This window comes from Ovis canadensis, chromosome X, assembly GCF_042477335.2.
Source record: "Ovis canadensis isolate MfBH-ARS-UI-01 breed Bighorn chromosome X, ARS-UI_OviCan_v2, whole genome shotgun sequence".
In the NCBI taxonomy this organism is placed as follows: domain Eukaryota; kingdom Metazoa; phylum Chordata; class Mammalia; order Artiodactyla; family Bovidae; genus Ovis; species Ovis canadensis.
In genome coordinates, this window is record NC_091727.1 from 141,363,278 (window position 1) to 141,384,844 (window position 21,567).

Below are 21,567 nucleotides of genomic sequence, written 5' to 3' on the forward strand. Positions count from 1 at the left end.
TTGAATTTTGTCTACCATTTCATCCTTGGGATAAATCCCACTTGATTATGGTGTATGATCCCTTTAATGTATTGTTGAATTTGGTTTGCTAATATTTTATTGAGGGTTTTTGCATCTATGTTCATCATTGATATTGATTTGTAATTTGTATGTGTGTGTGTGTGTGATATCTTTGTCTGATTTTGGTATCAGGGTGATGTTTACCTCAAAGAATGAGTTTGGAAGCATTCCTTCCTCTGCAATTTTTCAGAATTGTTTGAGAAGTATAGGTGTTAACTCTTCTCTAAATGTTTGGTACAATTCAGCTGTGAAGCCACCTGGTCCTGGACTTTTGTTAGTTGGGGATCACTTTATTACTAAGTCAGTTTGATTACTGATATTAAACTGCTCATATTTTCTATTTATTCTTGGTTATTTCCCCCTTACTCTTTTATCACTGTAAAATGGGAAATAAAAAATGTAGTGCAGAGAATCAAGGAAGAACAATTTATGACCAATCAATGGAAGTTACTTGTCATACTTTTTCCATCTGATTAGGTCTTCAAAGATTTTTCCTGAACTTCCAAAGAGACTTCCCTAGGTAAAGTTTATTTCTCTGTAAAGTTTACTTAGGCACTTAGTAATAGCTAATCACATTATCTAGGTGAATCAGAAGAACATCAGCCATAATAGCTGAAACAATTCATTCTTTTTTAAAAGATGTTCAGTATATCTATCTGTGAGGATATACACGAACTAAAAATCATGGAGTTTGATACACACACACACACACACACACGTATATATCATCTAGCTGATTCAGCAGAGAAGGCAATAGCACCCCACTCCAGTACTCTTGCCTGGAAAATCCCATGGACAGAGGAGCCTGGGAGGCTGCAGCCCACGTGTTCCCTAAGAGTCAGACACGACTGAGCGACTTCACTTTCACTTTTCACTTTCATGCATTGGAGAAGGAAATGGCAACCCACTCCAGTGTTTTTGCCTGGGGAATCCCAGGGACGGGGGAGCCTGGTGGTCTGCCGTCTATGGGGTGGCACACAGTTGGACACAACTGAAGTGACTTAGCAGCAGCAGCAGCAGCAGCAGCTAATTCAGAAGGTTTTTCTAAAGAGTCTACAGCACAGATAGATAAGGAAGTAAGAGAAAAAATTAGTATAGAAGGATTCTTCAATGATACTACAACAGCCTTTATACAAGAGAAGAGCAATGCGATTTGAAACATCCTTTGAAACAAAACAATAGATGATAAACTTGTATGACTATAAGCTTTTGAAATTTCTTTTATGCTCGCCTGCCTTTATGATAAAGTGAACTGAAAAGCAGAGATGCAAAAGAATTATAATTTTGTGTATGAATTTTCAATTCTTTTAGTCATCTTAAATAAGAAGAGCCTAGGTATGGCTGAAACCACCTTCACTAGAGATTTTTAGAAAGGTGGTTGTTTCTCAAGTTATGTCTCTCTGCCTCATGATAATTTTCTACGATTAAAACCTGAATAAAATGCTAGACTGGAAAATCAAGGTGCCTTTTGATTCTATGATCATCTTCACCCTTCTCAAAATGGGAAGAATAGGATATCCCAGAGGTCTACAAAAGATGATTAATCAAGGCTTTAAGCCTTGGCATTCATTCTCCCTATAAAAAGCCTTTTTACCCAAGTGAACATGTCAAACTTAAACTCAAATTTTTCTTCACTACTCCATCTGGAACACTGTTTCACCTGTGAATTTTTAAAAGTTGATAGCTGTTAACATCTCAAAATATGATCACTATTTTTTTTTTCCTCCAAGCTCTCTTTTGCTCAATCTTCTAGAAGTGAAGTGAAAGCATTAGTTGCCCATTTGTGTCCTACTCTTTGTGATCCCATGGACTGAAGCCCACAAGGCTCCTCTGTCCAAGGAATTCTCCAGGCAAGAATGCTAGAGTGAGTTGCCATTTTCTACTCCAGGATGTCTTCCTGATTGAGGGATTGAACCCACGTCTCCTGCATTGCAGGCAGATTCCTTACTGTCTGAATCACCAGAGAAATGCTTGAAGCTATTAATATTTCACTTCCTCATGCGTTTTCACTCTGAGAATTACCAAAATCTCAGTCTTCAGAGGCTATTGACTACAAAGGAAGATACCTTTGTTCCTTCAATAGACTGATTCAAATGGTTACAACTTTGATAAAGACTGGTAAATGACCTACATCTGTTCAGAAATATTTGCCAGCAATAACATACGCATAGTATCATCTGTTTCCAAAGATCTATATATCTGACATATAAATTCTTTCATCTTAATATCCTTAGACTTTTAAACAATCTAACCACTTGACAAAGTAATATGGCGACTGATAAGTTGATGTCTACAATGTTAAATGGGTAATTTCTAAGTTATCTAGTGTTTACAATAATAACGGTTCATTTTCATTTAGACTTTACTCACTGATAAAATAGACATGACAGATCTTAACTTACATATGAATATCTGTGTATCAAGGTGGATTCATATTTAGCTCAGTTATCTGTCTACATGAAACTGTTTTAGTTTTCTTTACCTAATATTTTGGGTGTTGAGAGCAGGAGAAGGGGATGACAGAGGAAAAGATGGTTGGATGGCATCACAGACTCAATGGACATGAGTTTGAGCAAACTCAGGGAGATAATAAAGGACCGGAAAGCCAGGTGTGTAGCAATCCATGGGGTCGCTTAGAGCCTGACAAGACTGAGTGACTGAACTACAAGAACAACTGATGAGAAGCATGATGCTAAGCAATATGCAGTCACAAACTTCTCCTATAATCATTGTGCTACTGTATTAGCTATGAGGTATAGGAGCAGCTGAGGCTCAGAGAAATTAAATATCTTATGGAAGATCACACAATGCACTGGAAAATCTCAAATAGGAAATGAGTCTCGAATTTGTCTGTTTAAATCCATGCTTATTGCACTACATCTTCCTCTGGCCTACTTGATAATTCCTTGGTGGCTCAGTTGGTAAAGAATCTGCCTGCAATGCAGGAGACCTGGGTTTGATCCCTGAGTTGGAACAATCCCTTGGAGAAAGGAATGGCTACCCACTCCAGTTTTCTGGCCTGGAGAATCCCAAGGGCTGTATAGTCCATGAGTTTGCCCAGAGTCAGATACAACTGAGTGACTTTCACTTTCAGATTTCTGGGACCAAGGATGATACTGCTAAAATTCCAAGTATAATACACATGAACTGCAATTGAAGGCCTCAAATGACTCAATTGAAGGCCATGCTTCTACAGACACCCATCAAAGAAAGAGGATACATTTATTAAATTTAGTCTATGTGAAGTAGCAGCGAAGTCAGTAGAGTTGCTAGATAAAATATACCCAGTTAAATCTGAATTTCAGATAAATGAGTAATTGTTTTAGTATAACTATGGCCCATGCAATATTTAGGAAATGCTTGTATTTTTAAGCATTATCCATTGTTCATATGAAATTAAATTTTAACTATATATCTTATATTTCTAATTGCTAAATATTGTAATCCTTTGAATAAAGCAGTTGTAGTTAGAGCTTCCAACTTCAGGGAACCATTTATTTCTGTTTTTCTTGAGCCTTTTAGAAAAAAAGCCTTGATATAGTGCATGGTGATTGGATAATAGCATCAATACTGTGCTCTGAAGTAAGGAAAGGGTTTTGTTTGGGGTGGAGGGCAATAAATTTAATGATATCATGAAATTTTGTTCCATGCTGAATTATTTGAAAATTTCCTACAAACAGTTTCTGGAATTGATATCTTGTATATTATGGTACATACAAGATAGCACTCATTGTATCTGAATTTTAGAATAAAATTGACTGATGACCCTGAATTATTGGAAAAAGAAAATAACCTTTTATAGGCCATGTCTTTTTTGCTCCATAATTATGCAGCATGGTAGAAAAAAAGCACTGACCTTGAGTTAGATGGAATAGCCATCGTAGTCAACAAAAGAGTCTGAAATGCAGTACTGGGATGCAATCTCAAAAATGACAAAAGATCTCTGTTTGTTTCCAAGGCAAACAACTGAATATCACAGTAATTCCAATCTAGGCCCTAACCTATAATGCTGAAGAAGCTGAAGTTGAAGACCTATAAGACCTTCTAGAACGAACACCCAAAAAAGACATCCTTTTCATTATATGGGATTGGAATGCAAAAGTAGGAAGTCAAGAAACACCTGGAGTAACAGGCAAATTTGGCCTTGGAATACAGGATGAAGCAGGGCAAAGGCTAGTAGAGTTCTGCCAAGAGAATGCACTGGTCATAGCAAACACCGTCTTCCAACAACACAAGAGAAGACTCTACACATGGACATCACCAGATGGTCAATACCAGAATCAGATTGATTATATTCTTTGCAGTCAAAGATGGAGAAGCTCTATAGAGTCAGCATAAACAAGACAGAGCTGACTGTGGCTCAGATCATGAAATCCTTATTGCCAAATTCAGACTTGAAGTAGGGAAAACGGTGAAACTGTGATTTAGGTATGACCTAAATCAAATCCCTTATGATTATACAGTGGAAGTGAGAAATAGGTTCGAGGGATTAGATCTGATAAGACAGAGTGCCTGAAGACCTATGGATGGAGGTTCGTGACATTGTACAGGAGACAGTGATCAAGACTATTCCAATTAAAAAGAAACACAAATAGGCAAAAACAGCTATGAAAAGAGGAGAACTGAAAGGCAAAAGAAAAAAGGAAAGATATACCCATCTGAATGCACAGTTCCAAAGAATAACATGGAAAGATAAGATAGCCTTCTTCAGTGATCAGTGCAAAGATAGAGGAAAACAATAGATTGGGAAAGACTAGAGATCTCCTCTAGAAAATTAAAGATACCGAGGGAACATTTCATGCAAAGATGGGCACAATAAAGAACAGAAATGATATGGACCTAACAGAAGCAGATGTTAAGAAGAGGTGGCAGGAATACACAGAAGAACTATACAAAAAAGATACCTAGATACCCATGATGGTGTGATCACTCAACTAGAGCCAGACATCCTGGAATGTGAAGTCAAATGTGCCTTAGGAAGCATCATTACAAACAAAGCTAGTAGAGGTGATGGAATTCCAGTTGAGCTATTTCAAATCTTAAAAGATGATGCTGTGAAAGTGCTGCACTCAATATGTTGGCAAATTTGGAAAACAACCGTGGCAGCGAATTTGGAAAAATCAACCATTGCCACAGGACTGGAAAAGGACTCTTTTCATTCCAATCCCAAACAAAGGCAATGTCAAAGAATGTTCAAAGTACCGCACAATTAAATTCATTTCAGTTCAGTTCAGTTGCTCAGTTGTGTCCAACTTTTTTGACCCCAGAGAGGCACGCAAGGCCTCCCTGTCCATCACTAACTCCCAGAGTTCACCCAAACTCATGTCCATTGAGTCGATGATACCATCCAGCCAACTCATTCTCTGTCGTCCCCTTCTCCTCCTGCCCCCAATCCCTCCCAGCATCAGAGTCTTTTCCAATGAGTCAGGTATTTGCATGAGGTGGCCAAAGTATTGAAGTTTCAGCTTCAGCATCAGTCCTTCCAAAGAACACCCAGGACTGATCTCCATTAGAATGGACTAGTTGGATCTCCTTGCTGTTCAAGGGACTCACAAAAGTCTTCTTCAACACCACAGTTCAAAAGCATCAATTCTTTGACGCTCAGATTTCTTCACGGTCCAAATTTCACATCCATACATGACCACTGGAAAAACCATAGCCTTGACTAGACAGACCTTTTGTGTCAAAGTAACGTCTCTACTTTTGAATATGCTGTCTAGGTTGCTCATAACTTTCCTTCCAAGGAGTAAGCATCTTTTAATTTCATGGCTGCAATCACCATTTGCAGTGATTTTGGAGCCCTCCTCCCAAATAAAGTCAGTCACTGTTTCCACTGTTTCTCTGTTTGCCATGAAGTGATAGGACTGGATGCCATGATTGAGAGGGTAACAGGCAGGAAGGCCAGGAGTCTCCAAATGGAGGAAATAGCCTTCAAGTGTCAGACATTTTTATCTCTCTTAAGCAGGAGGAGGAAACTAGCGATAATTTTTTCCTTCTCTATACACATTTAAAAGGAGGTTTCTCTTAAAATACTGTGTTGCCATAATGACATCTGGTTTCACTTGAAGTTAACTATTCTCAAAACTTGAGATAACCAATGCATTTTTTTTATGGAAATGGTTGTCTCATCACTCCACGGGAAATAGATGGAGAAACAGTGGAAACAGTGTCAGACTTTATTTTTGGGGGCTCCAAAATCACTGCAGATGGTGATTGCAACCATGAAATTAAAAGACACTTTCTCCTTGGAAGAAAAGTTATGAGCAACCTAGACAGCATATTCAAAAGCAGAGACATTACTTTGCCGACTAAGGTCCATCTAGTCAAGGCTATGGTTTTTCCAGTAGTCATGTATGGATGTGAGAGTTGGACTGTGAAGAAGGCTGAGCGCCAAAGAACTGGTGCTTTTGAACTGTGGTGTTGGAGAAGACTCTTGAGAGTCCCTTGGACTGCAAGGAGATCCAACCAGTCCATTCTGAAGGAGATCAGCCCTGGGATTTCTTTGGAAGGAATGATGCTAAAGCTGAAACTCCAGTACTTTGGCCACCTCATGCGAAGAGTTGACTGATTGGAAAAGACTCTGATGCTGGGAGGGATTGGGGGCAGGAGAAGGGGACGACAGAGGATGAGATGGCTCGATGGCATCACCGACTCGATGGATGTGAGCTTGAGTGAACTCCAGGAGTTGATGATGGACAGGGAGGCCTGGCGTGCTGTGATTCATGGGGTCGCAAAGAGTCGGACACGACTGAGCGACTGAAGTGAATTGAACTGATGGTAATGTACTGTGCATTTTCCCCAAACTCTGTCTTCAAGTCGATCCTGCCTAATGGCTCAGAACCTACTTGACAAACCAGTATGTTATGCTCAGATATTGTTGCCCTAATCTATGTAAATGAAACTATTTTTGTGGTAATCTGTCCTTCTACAAGATTCAAGTTAATCATTTTATGGCCCAGGGTGAACCATTTGGTGCCAAGATTATCCCAAAATGCATCTTATGGGTGAGGGGCCTGGTGCCATTCTGAGTTTTAAAACATTCCTTTCTTTTATTAACAGACTGTTAGTGACTATATAACATCCAGCTGAATACTAGCAGGGGGGCACACTTTCTGCCCCCTTCTGATGCCTATGTCAGAAGCTCTTTCTATCTCCTTTATACTTTGAAGTCCCTCAGTCGTGTCCGACTCATTGCGACCTCATGGACTGTAGCCTACCAGGCTCCTCTGTCCATGGGATTTTCCAAGCCAGAGTACTGGAGTGGATTGCCATTTCCTTCTCCAGGGGGTCTTCCTGACCCAAGGATAGAAGCTGGGTCTCTCACATTGTAGACAGACGCTTTACCGCCTGAGCCACCAGGGGAGTCCTTTATACTTTAACAAAACTTTATTACACAAAAGCTCTGAGCGATCAAGCTTTGTCTCTGGCCCCAGATTGAATTCTTCTCCTCTGGGGGCAAAGAATCCCAGCGTCTTTGCGTGATTCAGCAACAACCTTTCATGATCTTATTTTCCTGAATATTGAGCAATAAGCCAACGTTTTCACTCTCCTCTTTCACTCTCATCAAGAAGGTCTTTAGTTCTTCTTCACTTTCTGCCTTAAGGGTGGTGTCATCTGCATATATGAGATTGTTGATATTTCTCCCAGCAGTCTTGATTCCAGCTTGTGCATCATCCAGCCTAGCATTTCTTGTGATGTACTCTGCATATAAGTTAAATAAGCTGGGGGACAATATACAGCCTTGACCTACTCCTTTCCTTATTTGGAACCAGTGTGTTGTTCTATGTCCACTTCTAACTGGTGCTTCCTGACCTGCATATAAGTTTCTCAAGAGGCAGGTCAGGTGGTCTGGAATTCCCATCTCTTTCAGAATTTTCCACAGTTTATTGTGATCCACATAGTCAAAGGCTTTGGCATAGTCAATAAAGCAGAAATGTATGTTTTTCTGGAACTATCTTGCTTTTTCGATGATCCAATGGATGCTGGCAATTTGATCTTTGGTTCCTCTGCCTTTTCTAAAACCAGCTTGAACATCTGGAATTTCACAGTTCATGTATTGCTGAAGCCTGGCTTGGAGAATTTTGAGGATTACTTTCTTGTATGTGAGATGAGTGTAATTGTGCAGTAGTTTGAGCATTCTCTTGCATTGCTTTCTTTGGGATTGGAATGAAAACTGACCTTTTCCAGTCCTGTGGCCACTGTTGAGTTTTCCGAATTTGCTGACATATTGAGTACAGCACTTTCACAGCATCATCTTTCAGGATTTGAAATAGCTCAACTGGAATTCCATCACCTCTACTAGCTTTGTTCATAGTGATGCTTCCTAAGGCATATTTGACTTCACATTCCAGGATGTCTGGCTCTAGGTGAGTGTGAGTGATCACACCATCATGATTATCTGGGTTGTGAAGATATTTTTTGTACAGTTCTGTATATTCTTGCCACCTTTTCTTAATATCTTCTTCTTCTGTTAAGTCCATACCATTTCTGTCCTTTATTGAGCCCACCTTTGCATGAAATGTTCCCTTGGTATCTCTAATTTTCTTGAAGAGTTCTCCAGTTTTTCCCATTCTATTGTTTTCCTCTATTTCTTTGCACTGATCACTGAGGAAGGCTTTCTTATCTCTCCTTGCTCTTCTTTGGAACTCTGCATTCAAATGGGTATATCTTTCATTTTCTCCTTTGCTTTTTTGCTTCCTTTCTTTTCACAGCTATTTCTAGGGCCTCCTCAGACAGCCATTTTGCTTTTTTGCCTTTCTTTTTCTTGGGGCGATTCTTGATCCCTCTCTCCTATACAATGTCATGAACACCCATCCATAGTTCATCAGGCACTGAATCAAATCTAGTTCCCTAAATATATTTCTCACTTCCAGTGTATAATCATATGGGATTTGATATAGGTCACACCTGTATGGTCTAGTGGTTTTCCCCACTTTCTTCAGTTTAAGTCTGAATTTGGCAATAAGGAGTTCATGATCTGAGCCACAGTCAGCTCCCGGTCTTGTTTTTGTTGACTGTATAGAGCTTCTCCATCTCTGGCTGCAAAGAATATAGTCAATCTGATTTTGGTGTTGACCATCTGGTGATGTCCATGTGTAGAGTCTTCTCTTGTGTTGTTGGAAGAGGATGTTTGCTATGATCAGTGCATTCTGTTGGCAGAACTCTATTAGCCATTGCCCTGCTTTATCCTGTACTCCAAGGCCAAATTTGCCTGGTACTCCAGGTGTTTCTTTGCTTCCTACTTTTGCATTCCAGTCCCCTATAATGAAAAGGACATCTTTTGGGGGTGTTAGTTCTAGAAGGTCTTGTAGGTCTTCATTGAACTATTCAACTTCAGCTTCTTCAGCATTACTGGTTGGGGCATAGACTTGGATTACCATAATTTTGAATGGTTTGCCTTTGAAATGAACAGAGATCATTCTGTTGTTTCGGAGATTGCATCCAACTACTGCATTTCAGACTCTTTTGTTGAGTATTATGGCTACTCCATTTCTTCTAAGGGGATTAAGGTCTTTTCAAAATGCTTCTAAGGAGGCCCTCTGATGGTCAGACATTGCTTGACATTGGTAATTAAGTGATCTTAGCCTGTCATTCAGAGAAGGCAAGGGCACCCCACTCCAGTACTCTTGCCTGGAAAATCCCATGGGCAGAGGAGCCTGGTAGGCTGTAGTCCCTGGGGTCACGAAGAGTTGGGCACTACTGGGCAACTTCACTTTCACTTTTCACTTTCATGCATTGGAGAAGGAAATGGTGACCCACTCCAGTGTTCTTGCCTGGAGAATACCAGGGACAGGGGAGCCCGGTGGGCTGCCATCTATGGGGTCACACAGAGTCAGGCATGACTGAAGTGACTTAGCAGCAGCAGCCTGTCATTTGCTTTCTTCAAAGTATCAGTGGTGCTTAGCAACAGCCATCCAAAACCAATCTGAATAGTTACTAAGCTCTCTATATTTTGCAAACACCAGAGACTTTACAAAAGCTAGTGTATCTCTGCATTCCGCTTACCTCTACTAATGAATACTACTCGCCATTTAGCCACTGAGATGCTTTTCTACAGCCTCTTGTGATACCAACTGTATTAGTTCTTATTTCATACAAGAAAGCCTGAAATGTGATTTTTGAGAAATTGATTTAGTGAGGGATCACTTGCCAGTAAATCCTTTAAGGAAGTGAGGAAAATCAGTTACATGGAGGAACATCCATGGCAAAGATGTGTAGTCTAGCTTGTTCCAAGTGGAAAGCCCAGGAACACGAATGATACCACAGAGTTATTCCACCTTGAGACAGTGGTCTGACATTTTGCACTATAAACTCCCAGGCATTTCCAGGAAAGAGCTTCTTGTTGCTAAGGCAGATTCTCAGAGGAGACAGATATATAAAACAAAAGGTACAGTACATTATGACTTATTTAAGATAGAGTGAGAACATAATAGATGTTATTGTCAATTTTACCTAGTTTAGTGGGAAAGTCTTTTTCTGAGGTTTTGGAGGAGATAACACTGAAGATGAATCTTCAGATTTGCATGCGTGTTTGGCAGGCAAGCAAGAAAATACCCTTGCAGGCAGAAAGAGCAGCATGAACGCATCTCTCTGTAGGTGTAGTGGTGGAGATGGCTAATTGGCCCCTGAATATTTATTCTCACTTTCATTTATAGGAATAGAATTTTTGTTGGGCACATGATCAACATAAATGTCAAAGACTACATTTTACAGGCTCTCCAATAGTTATGTAAGGCTAGCCATGTGACCAGATTTTGGCCAATGGAATATGAAAAGAAGTGATGTGTCTCATGTCTAGACCATTCACTTAAAAGAAAGGGAAATTTCCTGTCTTGTGTCTTTATGTCCTTCCTTTAGGCTGGAATGTAAGCATGATAACAGGAGCTATAAGACTTTCCTGGACAAGGAGATGGTAGCTATGCATTGATGATATCCGATCAGTATGCTTAAAGGAACCAGGATCCCTGCTGGTTTTGAAACTGCCTACCCAAGTTCTGATGTGAAAGAAAAATAAATCTCTCTTATTTAAGCAGCTAGTATTCAAGGTTTTACTTTATAACAGCAAACTCTGTATTTAACATAACATAGACACTATTTCTAGAAAAGGATAAGAAGAAATTCTTAGTGATTGTGGACTTGTCAATAAGTGAACCAATTGATCAAAATGAGAATTCTGCATTGGTAACCTTGGCAAAGGCTCATAAAACAGAGAACTCTGCTGTAGCATCTCTTTCCATGTATAATGGAGAAAATACTTAAAGCAGATTTTATTTTCATAGTTTAAATTTGTCAAATCACACAGGAAATATTTTTCATGTATTGACAGAATTAACACTAAAATAAATGTAGTAGTCACTGTGAGGGAATTTTCCCATTGTGGCATGAAAATAATTTATAAAATTAAACATATGCATTGATTAATCTACTTCTGAACTATTGTTCTTCAGAAAAAGTAAAAAGAAAAATAATCATCTTGATTAATCCAGAAGCTCAGTGCCATTCTAAGCCCTTAGAGGGATGTTTTCATACCTGCAAGGAGCAGAGGACTTTTTGCCTAATTTTGCTCAGAATGATCAGTAGGAGAAAACTGAGGTTGTGAATTTAACAGATGGCTTTAAAATTTCTCCTTTTGACAAGGAAAGCAAAGCAAGCTGAAAATTTATCAACAGAAATGTTGATCTGTAAAAGTAGTACAGCTGGTGAACTACTATCAGATGAATCAATAATTAAAGGATGATGTCTATTTTTCTATGATACACAAAGCAATAATTGACTGTTGAGATTAATTAATAATTAAATTGAAATGAAAGGCTTTAATCTATCCTAAATGCTGCTTATTGTAAGCATACCACAACCAAACACACATATCAAAACAGAGAAAATTCTATTCAATTAGCAGGTTTGGAAAACATCATACTTACTTTCTGAAAAGTATCCCAGGGAGATGCTGATTAGTCAAAAAAAAAAAAAAAAGACTTATCAAAGGTATAGTTAAAAAGGGAGCACTTTTTAAAAATATCAGCTCAAAAGACTGAATTATATTTGATAAGGGATTTGGAATGAGTGATTATTTTAGAAACGATGTTATTTAGGTCTTTTGTATAATTGACGATTTAAAATATCCATTGCAACCAATTGAATACAATTAGATTTCTTTGAGCCTTTGATGCTGCAAATAAATCATTGGTTATATGGAGAAGTAGTGTCAGCATTAGTTATTGTTTTTTAGTTTTTAAGTTGTGTCTGACTGTTTTGTGACCCCATGGACTGTAGCCCACCAGGCTCCTCTTTCCGTGGGATTTCCCAAGCAAGAATACCAGAGTGGGTTGTCATTTCCTTCTCCAGTGGATCTTCCCAGCCTAGGGATCAAACCTGCATGTCCTGCATTGGCAGGTGAACTCTTTACCACTGAGTCACTGAGGAAGACCTTCCGCAGTAGACAAAACACTAAAATGGGAAAATAGGAAACCGAGGGTCTTGTCCTAGCTCTGCCAATAACTCAGTGTTGCCAAAGGTCTCTTCTAGTTTTGAATTCTGTGATTTCCAAAAGAAATCTCAGTCTTGCCAATGATAAAATTTTGTTATATATATTCCTGAATTTGAAATTTGCATGGAAAGGATTTAGAAAATTTATTTCGCTACCCATTATTATTCAGATCTTAAAATTCAGACCTCAGTTAATGAATGAGAGAAAAATTTTTCTGATTAGGTTGATAAAGAGCCAATTAAAACTGTATTTACCTGATTGGGACCATTCATAAATACAAACAACTCTATTTTAGGAAAACAAAAGAGGTTACATCTGCTTATTATAGGTGCAGAAGGCTTGTGTTTTATTAAAAACAACAGCTTGCTCATAAGTTTTATGAATAGCATACATAGGTTTGCTTTTTTCAGAGATTTAAGAGTGAAATGATACTTAAAACACTGGAATGGTGAAAAAGCATTTGATTTTTCAGAAAGGAATTTTTATGTTTCAGGTTTTCTGGGCTTTTGGTTTTTAGGAGAACTTCATTAAATGGGCTGTAACCATATATTCTCAACTCACAGCCCACATAATAAGCAATTCCATAAAATCACCCTTCTTTATATGATTGTAAAGTATTAAACAGAGTGGTGGCCTGGTATCATTACTATTATCTACTTGTGATCATTGAAGAATCATTGAAGAACTGAAAAACTCTCACTACCCTACCACAGAACACTACATGAGAAAGATAAGAGGATACCACGAATTATACTTTTATTTACATGAGCTAATGATTTTCTTAAAACAAGGGCTGAAAGGTATTCGCTTAGAACTAGTCCCAGTAATAGAGTGACAACTCCATATATTCCTTCTAGACTCTTTATTTTATAATGATACTAACTTTATTTCATTAGCAGAGAAGAATACCCTGAAAGTTGCCTCAGTACTTGGCAACATTCAAAGTCGCACCAATCAGTGGCAGCTACTTCTGTCAATCTTTAGAAGCAATAATTAAATTAAAATGAGTTTTACCCCTCAAATCTCATATTCTATGTCAGTAGTATTCTTTATTTGCCAAGATACTTTTTAACTGAGTTAAACAGATGGCTGTCTCTCTTTTAAATACAAGGCAAAATGCCAAAATAAAAATTACCAAAATAGCATGCTTATATTAGAAATAGGAATTTTGGGATTTTCTTTGTTTGAAATATATTATCTGGAGGCTTAAAATATCCTTTTTAAAGAAAATTAAGCTTATAAATCCAAACGTATAAGATGCAGACTCACACCTTGTTAAACCTGGAGCTTAGAGTACTATATGCATAATAATAGTGTGAATTATAAGCTACAGAGATAAATCAGAGTGTTATGGGTTCAGTTAACCCCTCCCCAAAAAAGAATAATGAAGTTCTAACTCGTAGTACCTGTAATGTTACTTTATTTGGAAACAGAATCTTTGTAGATTTAATTAGGTTAAGATGAGGTCATACTGGATTAGAGTGAGACCTGAACCCTATGACTAGTGCATTTGTAATGGGAGAGAGATTTAAAGATGACATGGGAACAGGGGAGAAGACTATTTGAGGACAGAGGAAGAGATTGGAGTGATGCAACTATAAGTCTAGAAATGTCAAGGATTGCATTAACCACCAGAAACTAGGAGTGTGGTATAGATTCTCCCTCAGAGCCCCTAGAAAGAACCAGTCCTGCCCACACCTTGATTAGATTTCTGAACTCCTGAAGAGTTAAGATACTACTCTTTTGTTATTTTAAGCCACCCGGTTTGGGGCACTTTATTGAGGCAGTCCTACCAAACTAATACTGAAGAAATTTAGCTAAAGAATACTTAGGGAATGGGGGCTTCCCCAGTTGCTCAGCGGTAAAGAATCTCCAAAGAAGACATACAGATGGCTAACAAACATATGTGCTAAACATCACTCATTATCAGAGAAATGCAAATCAAAAACCACAATGAGGTACCATTTCACACCAGTCAGAATGGCTGTGATCCAAAAGTCTACAAGCAATAAATGCTGGAGAAGGTGTGGAGAAAAGGGAACCCTCTTACACTGTTGGTAGGAATGCAAATTAGTACAGCCACTATGGAGAACAGTGTAGAGATTCCTTAAAAAACTGGAAATAGAACTGCCTTATGACCCAGCAATCCCACTGCTGGGCATACACACCGAGGAAACCAGAATTGAAAGAGACACGTGTACCCCAATGTTCATTGCAACACTGTTAATAATAGCCAGGACATGGAAGGAACCTAGATGCCCATCAGCAGACAAATGGATAAGAAAGCTGTGGTATACACAATGGTATATACATTCATATACACAATGGAGTATTACTCAGACATTAAAATGAATACATTTGAATCAGTTCTAATGAGGTGGATGAAAATGGAGCTGATTATACAGAGTGAAGTAAGCCAGAAAGAAAACACCAATACAGTATACTAACACATACATATGGAATTTAGAAAGATGGTAACGATGACCCTGTGTGCGAGACAGCAAAAGAGACACAGATGTATAGAACAGTCTTCTGGACTCTGTGGGAGAGGGCGAGGGTGGGATGATTTGGGAGAATGGCATTGAAACATGTATAATATCATATAAGAAACAAATCGCCAGTCTAGGTTCGATGCAGGGTGCAGGATGCTTGGGGCTGGTGCACTGGGATGACCCAGAGGGATGGTATGGGGAGGGAGGTGGGAGGGGGGCTCAGGATGGGGAACACATGTACACCCGTGGTGGATTCATGTTGATGTATGGCAAAACCAATACAGTATTGTAAAGTAAAAAAAAAAAAAAAAAAAAAAAAAAGAATCTACTTGTAATGCAGAAGCTGCTGGAGACGTGAGTTTGATCCCTGCATCTGGAAGATACCCTGGAGGAGGGTATGACAGCACACTCCAGTATTCTTGTCTGGGAAATCCTATGGACAGAGGAGCCTGACCGGGTATAGTCCATGGGGTCACAAAGAGTCGGACACGACTGAAGTGACTAAGCATGCATGCGCTTAGGAAGCGAGTGGGGAAAAGGAAGGAGAGAATTTAAAGATTGTATACCTATAGTATTTGTCTGTTACTGGCTTATTTCACTTAATCCAGAATTATCCATGTTGTCACAACTGGCAGGGTATCCTTATTTTTCAAGGCTACATAATATTCTATTGTATGTATATAGCGTACTTTTTGATCCATTCATCTGTCAGTGGACATTTAAGTTGTTTACTTATCATGATTGTTGCCATTATGGCAATAAACATGGGAAAGCAACTATCTCTTTGATATCCTGACTTCGATTCTTCTGACTATATACCCAGAGGTGGGTATACAGCTGGGTCATATTTTTAATTTTTAGAGAAACCTACTTTTACTGTTTTCTATAGCTGATCTACCATTTTATATGCATACCAATAGAGCACAAGAGTTCCAAGTTTTCTACACCTTTGCCAGCACTTACTTTTCATTTCTTGTTTTTTAATTCAAATGTATTTATTTTCATTGGAGACTAATTACTTTACAATATTGTATTGGTTTTTCCATACATCAACATGAATCCACCACGGGTGTACATGTATTCCCCATCCTGAACCCCCCTCTCACCTCCCTCCCCGTACCATCCTTCTGGGTCATCCCAGTGCACCAGCCCCAAGCATCCTTTTTCCTGCACTGAACCTGGACTGGCAATTCGTTTCTTATATGATATTATACATGTTTCAATGCCATTCTCCCAAATCATCCCACCCTCGCCCTCTCCCACAGAGTCCAAAAGACTGTTCTATACATTGTGTCTCTTTTGCTGTCTCGCATACAGGGTTATCGTTGCCATCTTTCTAAATTCCATATATATGTGTTAGTATACTGTATTGGTGTTTTTCCTTCTGGTTTACTTCACTCTGTATAATAGGCTCCAGTTTCATCCACCTCATTAAAACTGATTCAAATGTATTCTTTTTAATGGCTGAGTAATAGCCATCCTAAGAGGTGTGAGGTTTTGATTGGCATTTCCCTGATGATTGGTGATGGTGCACACCTTTTCATGTTAGCCATCTGTATATCTTCTTTAGAGAAATGCCTATTCAAGTCCTTTGACCCATTTTTAGTCAAGTTATTTGGACTTTTGAATTATAGGAGTTTATTTCAGACATTAACTCCTTATCATTTATATGGCTTCCAGATGCTTTCTCTCATTCCATAGATTGCCTTTTCATTTTGTTGATTAGTTCTTTTGTTGTGTAGAAACCTTTTAGTTTGATATAGTTTCTTTACTCTATTTTTGGTTTTATTGCCTGTGCTTTTGGTGTCATAGCTAAGAAATCATTGCCAAGACTAACAGTTCCATTTGTACGAACTTGTTGCTGTTGTTCAGACACTAAGTTGTGTTCTACTCTTTGTGACTGCATGGACTGTAGCACGCCAGGCTTCTCTGTGTTTCACTATCTCCCAGAGTTTGCCTATATTCATGTCCATTGAGTTGGTGATGCTATGTAACCATCTCATCCTCTGCCACCCCTTCTCCTTTTTCCTTCAGTCTTTCCCAGCCTCAGGGTCTTTTCGAATGAGTCAACTCTCTGCATCACGTGGCCAAAGTATTAGAGCTTCAGCTTCAGCAACAGAACTTCCAATGAATATTCATGGTTGATTTCCTTTAGGATTGCTGTGATTTGATCTCTTTGCAAGGGACATTCAAGCTGCTTCTCCAGCACCACAATTCAAAAGCATAAGTTTTTCAGCACTCAGCCTTCTTTATGTTCCAACTCTCACATCCATATATGACTAATGGAAAAACCATAGCTTTGACTATACAGACCTTTGTCAGCGAAGTGATATCTCTGTTTTTAAATATGCTGTCTAGATATGTTGTAGCACTCTTTCCAAGGATCAAGCATCTTTTAATTTCATGGCTGTAGGCATGGTCTGCAGTGATTTTGGAGCCCAAGAGAGGAAAATTTATCACTGCTTCCACTTTATCTTTTTCTAATATTTGCCATGAAGTGATGGGGCCAGATACCATGTTCTTAGTTTTTTGAATATTGAGTTTTAAGCCAGCTTTTTCACTCTACTTTTTGACCCTCATCAAGAGACTCTTTGGTTCCTCTTCACTTTATGTCATTACACTGGTATCATCTGCATATCTGAGGTTGTTGATATTTCTCCTGGCAATCTGGATTCCAGCTTGTGACTCATCTAACCAGGCATTTCACATGATGTATTCTACATAGAAGTTAAATAAGCAGAGTGAGAGTATACAGCCTTGTTGTGCTTCTTTCCCAATTTGGAACCAGTCTGTTGTTCCATCTCAGGTTCTAGCTGTTGCTTCTTGACCCATGTACAAGTTTCTCAGGAGACAGGTAAAGTGGTCTGGTACTCCAGTCTCTTTAAGAATTTTCTACAGTTTGTTTTGATCCACACAGTCAAAGGCTTTAGCATAGTCAATGAAGCAGAAGTAAATTGTTTTCTGAAATTATCTTGCTTTCTCCATGATCAAACCAATGTTGGCAATTTGATCTCTGGTTCCTCTGCCTTTCCTAAATGCAGCTTGTGCATCTGGAAGTCCTTGGTTCACGTACTGCTGAAACTTAGCTTGAAGGATTTTGAGCATAACCTTGCTAGCATGTGAAATGAACACAATTGTCCAGTAGTTTTAACTTGCTTTAGCATTGCCTTTCTTTGGGATTGGAATGAAAGCTGACCTTTTATAGTCCATGTCCACTGCTGAGTTTTCCAGATTTGCTAACATATTGAGTGCAGCACTTTAACAGCATTATCTTTTAGGATTTTAAATAGCTCATCTGAAATTTCATCACCTCTACTAGTTTTGTTCATTGCAATGCTTCCTAAAGCCCACTTGACTTCACACTCCAAGATGTCTGGTCCTAGGTGAGTGACCACACCATCATGGTTCAGTTCAGTTCAGTTGCTCAGTCATGTCTGACTCTTTGCAACCCCGTGGACTGCAGCATGCCAGGCTTCTCTGTCCATCACCAACTCCTGGAGCTTGCTCAAACTTATGTCCATCGAGTCGCTGATGCCATCCAACCATCTCATCCTCTGTCGTCCCCTTCTCCTGCCTTCCATCTTTCCCAGCATCAGGGTCTTTTCCAATGAGTTGGTTCTTTGCGTCAGGTGGCCAAAGTGTTGGAGATTCAGCTTCAGCATCAGTCCTTCCAATGAACATTCAGGACTGATTTCCTGAATATTAACCATCATGGTTATCTGGGTCATTAAAACTTGTATAGCTCTTCTGTGTATTCTTGTCACCTATTCTAATCTCTTCTACTTCTATTAGGTTTTTACCATTTCTCTCCTTTATTTTGCCCATCTTTGCATGAAATGTTCCCTTAATATCTCCAATTTTCTTAAAGAGATCTCTAGCCTTTTCCAAATATCTTGCTTTCTTCTATTTCTTTACATTGTTCATTTAAGAAAGACTTCTTATCTCTTCTTGCTATTCTCTAGAACTCTGAATTCATTTGGGTATGTCTTTCCCTTTCTCCCTTGCCTTTCACTTCTTTTCTTTCTTGAGCTATTTGTAGAGCCTCTGCAGACAACCACTTTGCCCTTCTTGCATTTTTTTCCCCTTTGAGATAGTTTTGTCACTGCCTCCTCTACAATGTTATGAACCTCTGTCCATACTTCTTCAGGCACTCTGTCTACCAGACCTTATCCCTTGGATCTATTTTTCAACTGCACTATATAATCATAAAGGATTTGATTTAGGTCATAACTCAGTGGCCTAGTGGTTTTCCCTACTGTCTTCAGTTTAAACCTGACTTCCAATAAGGAGCTGATGATATGAGACAGTCAGCTCCAGGTCTTGTTTTTACTGACTGTATCAATATCTAAAACTGTCAACTCACAGAAGCTGAGAATACAATGATACTTGCCAGCAGCTGGAGGGATAGGGAAATGGGGAGTTGTTGTTTAATGGGTATAACGTTTCACTTATGTAATGAATAAATTCTAGAGACCTACTGCACAAGAATGTCCCTATAGCTAACAATACTGTATGGTGGGAGTGGTGGAGGAAAGAAATAGGTGAGGGAGATTAAGAGGTACAAATTTCCAGTTGCAAAATAAATGACACACAGATATCAAAAATATAGTGTGGGAGATATACTAAATAACTATGTCGTATGTTTGTATGGTGACAGGTAGACTTGTGGTGATCACTTTGAAATGTATAGAAATATTGAATCACTGTGTTGTATAACGGGAACTGACATAGTGCTGTAGGTCAATTGTACTCACAAATAAACAAACTCATAGAGAAAGAGTTGAGATTTGTGGTTACCAGAGACAAAGATTGGGACAAGAGGGAATTGGATGAATGCAGTCAAAAGGTACAAACTTCCAGTTAAAAGATAAATAAGTACAAAGGATGTAATGTACAACATGCTAAAGATAATTTACGCTGCTGTGTACTACATATGAAAGTTGTTAAGAGAGAAAATCCTAAGAGTTCCCATCAGAAGGAATTTTCTTTCCCATTTCTTTAATTTTGAATCTATATGAGATGATGGATGTTCAGTAAATTTAATATGATCATCTTCATGATGTATGTAAGTCAAATCATTATGCTATACACTCTAAACATTATAGTACTGTATGTCAATTATATCTCAATAAAATTAGAAGGAAAAAAACATGGGATATAAAAAAAAATGAACAAGAACAAAAACCCCAATACTATGTAGTGAAATGAAGAAAGTCTTGAGAGGGTAGATCTCATGTAAGGGACACAAGGAACATTTTGGAGGGGATACATATGTCCGCTACTTTGATTCATGATGGTTTCATGGGTGTATGCAAAAGTCCAAACTCATCATATTGTGTACATTAAATATGTGCAGTTTCTTATATATCAATTATGACTTTGAAAAGCTATCAAAAAGATATCATATACTTCATAATTCAGTTCCTATAACAGTCTTTGTTTTGGGGATGTGTACATCCAATTTCACCAGGCTATGGTTGAAAGAGGAGGTGGTTTATGTTATATTTTATATAGATACATTTTTAATTTTGGGAAGACTCTTTGCCCTATAAACATCTACTTCACGCTTGTTAAGAATTTTGGCAAACTTAAATTCGTAGTAATCTACCAAGCCTTTCTTACTCCCAAGGATATCATATCACTTCTAAGTGGAAATATTATCACATTGGCCTGGAAAATTCAAGCCACAGAATGGTGTGTCTATCTGTCTATCTATTTGTCAGTCTATGATTTTGGGTTTTTTAAATGTAGACTACTCTGTAATTGGAATAAGGGCCTTATTGTGTTTCCTGTTCCACTTTTGGTGACCTCATGTAACCACTCCCCATATTTACCATGTGTTTAAATTTGTATTTATAGACATAAGAGTATCATAGTGAGCCTGTTAAAAATCTTTATTGAACACCTATCATAGTACAGATGCTTTCTAGGTACTAAAGACCCTGTGCTTAAGATTCAAGATGGACTTGGTCCCTGTCCTCAAGGAACTTACATTTCAGTGGGAAAGACAGAGCATAAAATGCAAATAAATGAGATTTCTAGCACTTAAAATAATAACTGTCATACTTTCACAGAGGGTGGCCAATTTAGCCAGGTGGTTGGGAAAACACGTTGTGGAGAAATGGTGTTTGACTTGAGACTGAAAAGATGAGAAAGAGACAGCTATGTAAATATTTGAGGGAAAAATCATCCAACCATAAGTATCTCTTTCTGTATATCAAGATATATACATTTGATATATATTTCAAAGTCAGGTGGCTCTAGTGGTAAAGAACTCACCTGCCAATGCAGGAGGCATAAGAGATGCAGGTTCAGTCCCTAGGTGAGGAAGATCCTGTGGAGAAAGGCATGGCAACCCACTCCAGTATTCTTGCCTGGAGAATCCCATGGACAGAGGAGCCTGGCGGGCTACAGTCCATAGGGTCATGCAAAGTCTGACATGACTGAAGTGACTTAGCACACACAGCACATTTCATATATATTTATTTATTCTATTTCAAGGTCCCTGAAACATAAATAAACTTACTA